Source organism: Quercus suber, unplaced genomic scaffold (genome assembly GCF_002906115.3).
Source record: "Quercus suber isolate HL8 unplaced genomic scaffold, Cork oak 2.0 scaffold_144, whole genome shotgun sequence".
In the NCBI taxonomy this organism is placed as follows: Eukaryota; Viridiplantae; Streptophyta; class Magnoliopsida; order Fagales; family Fagaceae; genus Quercus; species Quercus suber.
In genome coordinates this window covers 20861-27554 of record NW_027069605.1, presented here as the reverse complement: position 1 = coordinate 27554, position 6694 = coordinate 20861, and the positions used below count along the sequence as shown (strand labels likewise).

The window sequence follows — 6694 nt, the reverse complement described above, 5'->3', positions numbered from 1 at the left end:
GCCTTGTTTGTTTTACATCATATGCCTTTGTTTTAACCTTTTGATATGCTTTTGAGTCCCTGCTTCCCTGTTTATGTGTTTGATTGTCTCTAATATGCTAGATTAGAGTTTTCCTTTTATTTTCTTGTTTTAATACCATGAACATGCATTCACATGCCCATTCATTAAGGCCATAGGTGCTGAGATGCAGCAAGGTAAGTGAGGTAAGTCATGCATTAGTATGAACATGCATTTTAATGATGTAATGTTTTTGTTTGATGTTTGATCTCATGTGATGATCTATGTTTGTTTGCCATGCCTATCTTTTTGCCTTGTATGAACATGCATTTTAATGATGTAATGTTTTTGTTTGATGCTTGATCTCATGTGATGATCTATGTTTGTTTACCATGCTAGATGAATGTTAAGGTTTATGATGTGACGATATGCATGATTAGATGTATGCTAGGGTTTGTGATGTGATGACAAGCATGATAGATGTATGGTTAGGGATGTTTAATGCCATGTTGATTGTTAGATGAATGCTAGCATATGTGTGAGTTTAGAATAACAATATTGAATGTGTCTTTAATGAGATTAAGATATAAGACACAATAAGAGGAAGCCAACCTTAAGGTTGGGCAATTTTGGGTGCCTAACATCTTCCCAAGACCGTACCTTAACTTCAAACCCATATCTCTAGTAGTAAGATCAATAGTCATTTCTTGAAAGGACGCTATATTCATGGTTTCTAGGCCATTGCAAAAACTAGGTGGCGACTCCTCGTTGTGTCCACACCCAGCATGCTCAACTGTCGGTATGATCATCCATTCGTCGGTATGCAAATGACAAGGTGTGAATCGTTCGTCGGGCATATACGCGAGCTACCCATTAGGTATTTAAAGGGAGTGAAGCATCAAAATGATGGGATTTTAAAAGGATTGAAGGGGGAGTTTATCCTGATGGGTCCTTGGTTGGTAGGTCCCATTGGAGGAAGTTTTTATCCTGACGGGTCAAAGTGCTCACAGACTTTCTTAGATGAAAATACCCCTATCACTATCAATCTCTAAGCCCTCTCGCCATTGATTCTCCTAGCAAGCTGGATATCCTTGGGCATAATATAATAGTAACCTTCTTGTCAATAACTGACATAGTGGTTAATTCTGTGTATTTAACCCTAAAGCTATTAGAGGTGTCAATAGTAGAGTGTATTTGGCATTGAGAAAATTCTGTGTAATTCTCTAGGCTTGTAAAGAGATTTCCTTTTGTATTGGAGATTAAGTAATAAAGGTTGAGGGTGGGTTTCCTGTAAATATTGTGTGTGTATAGGTCTCTATATATAATCTGTTCTAAGTGTTATTGCAGTGTATGGTGTTGGCTGAGACTAAGTCAGAGACTTAAGGCCATCACAAGTAGAAAATTTGAGTGAAAATTTGACCCCTAGCTCTGATACCAATTGTCACAGGATCAAATTTTCCTCTATCAGCATCTGCATCATCTTCCACTAGGCTTATTGTACTTGTAGTCCACTAAGGTATCTGTAGTAAACATAGCAGCGGGCAAATCATGCACTGCCTACCTCTTTAACTTCAACTGTGCCCAAGGTTGCAAGCCAAATATGAAATTGAACAGCTTGTCTTCTACTGATATGTTCTTGATATCCATCATCAAAGAACTGAATGTCTTAACATATTCTTTCACTGTACCAGTGTGTTTCAATTTCTTCAAGAAGTCTCTTGCAACCCAGGCACTAGAGCCACACTTTACAACACTACTTTGGAATCGTAGATCGGTCTCTCTCTCTCTCTCTCTCTCTCTCTCTCTCCTCTGAACTTATCATCGAGTCTCATAACCTCTAAGCTTCTTCCATCGTTTTTTCATTTAACCAGGTAACTTGTTCTGGCAGGTGGCAAATGAGGTTAGTTGCTCGGAGTTAGAGACGAATCCAAAGGGTTCTTCTTTAAAAAGATTCCCTATGATTGTTAAAATTATTTTTAAATGATTGAATTAACCATTTCTTAAACTTTTAGGAGAATTCATAATTTAACAATGTTATTTAAAAAAAAAAAAAAAAACTTCTTATATAAGACAAAGAAGCGGATTCATCAGAAGGGGGCCATGGTAGTGGTATTAATGGAAACGATGCTCTGCCGAATTGACATTTGAGAGGGGATGCCACAGCGAAATCGGCTGCTGCACTTTCGTTTCCAGAAGTGGATAAGGTCTTAGCTTTATGCCTCTATTCAACGATCTTATAAGAAGTTGGTTGAACTTTTGAACCAAGTACGCTTTTTTGGATATTGAACATGGACTTCAAAGAAAAAAGAAAAAAGAAATAATTAATAATTAATTGTTTCTGTGGTTTCATTATTTATTTATTGTTTCATACTGCTTGAAGATTGATGGAAGACTGTACAATCTCAAGGAGAAGGTGTCTGTTCAAGACAGAAGCACTGCAAGACACTTGTTGAGGTAAGGCATCAGTCTGTTGGTTTTTAATATTTTGTGAAATATTATGAATGCTAGATTCCAAAAAGACCAGATAGACGGTGTTTGTGAAACATCCAAAGTAGTGAAAATTTCTTTACATTTTGGATATTTGGGAACCTGCCTTTTTGTTTGGGGAAAAATTAAGGAGGGGGGAATTGCATGTTATTGTCCTTTTCTATAGTTTTCACAATACTGGTTCAGGACCATGAGTATGGGATTGGGATTGATGCTTCTTGTGTCGTGTTTCATTAGAACTGAATTAATGTGATCTGGCATGTTGTCTTTATTAATGTTTTTCAACTCATTGGAAAAGTGGGAACATGTGAGTCACTAAAATACTCTGGATGCTAGTGCCTTTGATGAATTTGAATCTGAAAATGGAGTTGCATACAATAACTATACATCTCATTTCAGCTGGAAAAAGGAGTGGATGACTTGTTTGGTAGCTTTGCAAGGTTGGATTCACGTAATTCAAGTGTCGGACTTACTGCTGCCAAGATAGATCACTTGCAGGTAAAGTTTTCCTATGCTTTACTGCCATAAGCCCCTGATCCCTGCTCTGAATATAATTGTCACCATCTCCATTGAAACTTGGTTATTGTAGGTTTTCATTTATATGTTATTTTCTTGTTATAGTGTAGATGCACAGCGAGAAACTGTTAGTCAAACAATAGAGCTGATAAATTGCATTTGGTAATTGGTCATTTAGTTTATGCTACCCTTTGTTTAAGATTCACTAACTCCAGGTTATTAATTTAATTCTTGAAATACTTGATGGAGTTCAATAGCAGCCCAGGAGACCTAATGGAACTTTCACCTCTATTTTCTGATGACAGCTATGTTGCTGGGCTGCTTCAATTGTACAAAAATTGCGTAAGATGGCCTCACTTTTCTATAAATTTATATTTTGACACATTTTCATGGCCAGCTTCTTATTGGTTTGCATAAACATGATGGTGTTGATGTTCTCTCACTTAAACAGCCTTTTGTGAACTATTCATGAATCATTCTTGTGAGGCCCTTTCAACCAAAGCCAAAAAGAATGTTAAGATTTTTTTTTTTTTTTTTTTAATGAGTTTTCACCCATGTCAAAAGTTGTGCTTTCTGAGGGGTGCCTTGGGGGGAGCCGGGGAGGTTGGGGGGGCTTTAAAATTTTTTTTTTTTTTTTTTTAATGAGTTTTCACCCATGTCAAAAGTTGTGCTTTCTGAGGGGTGCCTTGGGGGGAGCCGGGGAGGTTGGGGGGGCATTGGATATCTTTTTGATGGAAGGAAGAATTTTTAGTATAAACATATAGCCAAAAAAGCTTGAGAAAAATAGTTTGAACTTCTTTGCAAATGTGAGAAGAGCATTGAAGACTAAGGAAGGTTCAATGGAAAATTTTATGATATAAAAAAAATTAAATAATCTAAAGTTTCTCTTTATTGAGAAAGATTAGAGATGAATGTGTAGAGGTGATTATGAGTTTGGAAGCTATACCCATGAAGGATTCTTTTATGTTCACGCCAGGGAACAGACGACAGTTACACTGCATGAGTGTTAGAAAAGTTTCCAATAAGGTTGTGTCGTATATGAATTATCTGTGCTAATATTTTGAGGCTTTGCAAAGGAGAGGAAGTTATTCCCTCCCCTCTACTTGTGTTCAAATGAGTTCAAGCATGCATTTGCTGAAATAAGCATGTGTGATGGACATTAGTACGAACCAAAGTTTTTATAGTTGAAGAATAAGATAATTATGTGACCCATTTTTGTTCACAATTAGCAAATTTACTGAATTCTAGACAAATAGATTGCCTCGACACAGTAAAGAATGAATGCTAACAACTAGTTTAAATTTCTACACAGCATGATTAGTGTGAATATAAAGCATCATAATTGCATTAATCTATTTACCTTGTTGGTTGTTTTCCAGCAACATTTTCTGTAAATATATGATATTCTTCCACTTTTCTTTCTTTTTGGGGGCTGGACTCAAAATTTTGAAGTGCTAATATATTTATTATTAACATCTTCATTCGAATATCATTTTGTTATTTTAGGGAAACCACTTGCATAAAGGGCTGCATAATCATTGGCAGAAGTTCACTTTTAATCCCAGTTTACTGGCTTGGCTCAAATGTTTTATGCCCTGCTTTTTTTTCCCTTTTTCTTGAAAGTTGCGTATGATTGACATGGCCAATGGTTGTTATTCTTTATGATATAAGCTGTGGCTTTATCTTGTGACAGAGAATCTGTTAGCTTATTGTGCGCAGATGTTGGCAGAAAGTTTATTCCTTCATATTGAGAAGTATGAAGTAATTGATTATCTAAAAAGGATGAAAACCTTTTTCAACAAAGAAATTCGAAGAAAAGGATTTAAAAATACACAGAAAAGTATTACCCTTTTAAGCCGTATTTCTTTTCCCTCTCTAAAGTGAAAATTTTGAGTTTTCTTGTTACTTCTGTTCGTGGTATCTAGAATTGGCAGTGACTCAATCTTTGGGTTTTGTTTCAGCATTTCTTATGTGGTTCTTTTTTAAAGGTCTGCCTGATCCACCAATAATTCAGTGACTTCATTGATCATCTTTCTTTGTGGATTATATTGTTTGGTGAACTGTTGTTAGCAAAAGCATAGAAATAAAATTTTGGCGAACTGTGCTATTTCTTGTTGTTTCTATTCCATTCTTTTTATATTGATTTTTCTTGTCTGATTTTTTCCTTCACGCGAATGTGAAATCACTTGTTTTTGCAGTGGCAGACTGCACTAAGTGTGACATAACTGAGTATCGAGAATTTGTGTGCAGTTTTGATGCTCCTATTGATGAAAATTTTGAATTTCTGGGCATGTAAGTTGCAAAAGGCTTGTGCCATTTTCAATTTCTATACAATTTTCTATCTCAATTTACTGATGAATTTTTGTATTCAGCATGGCAAATATCTTCATTGTTGCTCCAAAACCTCTCAACTCTATTTGAGGGTACCTTTTTTTTTTTTTTTTTTTTTTTTTTTTTTTTTTTTTTTTTTTTTTTCACATTTTTTAAACACATCTCGGAAGAAAGTGCATTTTAACACATTTCACAAGAACACTTTGTTTCAAGTTTATGCACATTCTCTGCCAGGTGGTGAGTCTTACAACGAAGGTGCCTGTTTTTAATGATGAAATTTTGGTTCATCTGCCAACTCAGGTTTATTCAGCTTAGAAAAGACCGCAAGAGTGCAGCTAGACTTAGTTCCTTGTGGCCAAGCTCGAGTTGAAATGGAAGTGGAATGCTGATTTAGATATGATCTTTGAGATTTCTTGAATTGTTCATAGCAAGCTGTTAATAAGCTGAGGGAACTGACTCCTCAAGTTGCAGTAATTTGGTGGCAGCTAAACCAGTACAAGATTAAATTAATGGCCAGGCTGATGAGCTCATCTTTGGACAGTAAATTGTAGTAGATTATATTTTTGAATTTCTCTCTTTCGTGGAGTGTATATTTTTGAAGGTATGGATAAGGCTTTAGCTTATGTAGTTTCTATAACTCTTGCTTGTGTGTCAACAAGAAATTCATGCCCTGGTGTGCGCCCTTGTAAGTTATAAATGATACTTTTGGGTATGAATAACAATGACAGTTGATTTTGTTGTATTGAGCGGTCCATTCTTAAAATAAACTGATATGGTGCATACTTAGGATGAGAATTATTTGTTCCGTTTTTCCTGTTGAAATTTGGAGGACACTTCTTGTCATAAGTTATCTGCTTATTTTACTAATTAGGCTTTTGAGTAATAATAGCTGAGGAGATTGTATTTAGTTTGCAGTGTGGAGCATCTCATCTTCTGAAATTTTATAAATAAATTGGTGGAATGTAGAAAATTAAAAAAATGTATCTCATTATTAAATAAATAATTGCCAAGGGATAGTTTGTTAGATTTTTAGTGTTGATCGATTCCATGACTTAGGTTGTAATTAAATTTCAAGTTTTGGGTGTATATCAACTATTGCAAGCGTTAGAATGAATTGAGTTAGATCTGCGTTGAAGAATTGAAGACTACCAAACTTAGCTCTCGCACAAGGCACAACTGGTTTTATTGCTTATTTGGTAAAACCGTAAGATAAAAAGCAAAAGGCTAGTAGGAACTACACTTATTTTACTAAACCAACAATTATATTTGAAACTGTGACATGTCCCGTAAATGGTATCAATATCTGTTTTGATTCATATATTCTAACCTTATTTTGACTTTGTCTAACCACCAATAAATAAAA

The 6694-nt window shown here is 35.3% G+C and overlaps 1 long non-coding RNA gene across 3 annotated transcripts; it reads left to right on the top strand.

Moving 5' to 3' along the window:
* The first annotated feature begins 1356 nt into the window (after positions 1 to 1356).
* LOC112035472 (uncharacterized) lies at positions 1357 to 6073 on the top strand. 3 transcript variants are annotated; one of them, XR_010630252.1, is made up of 7 exons: positions 1357 to 1771; positions 1886 to 2201; positions 2378 to 2451; positions 2884 to 2982; positions 3306 to 3342; positions 5199 to 5292; positions 5632 to 6073. It is a non-coding gene; the product is annotated as an uncharacterized LOC112035472 (long non-coding RNA). The 3 variants fall into 3 exon arrangements; XR_002885497.2 differs by having other exon boundaries at positions 1357 to 2201; XR_010630253.1 differs by lacking the exon at positions 3306 to 3342 and having other exon boundaries at positions 1357 to 2201.
* Positions 6074 to 6694: the final 621 nt, after the last annotated feature.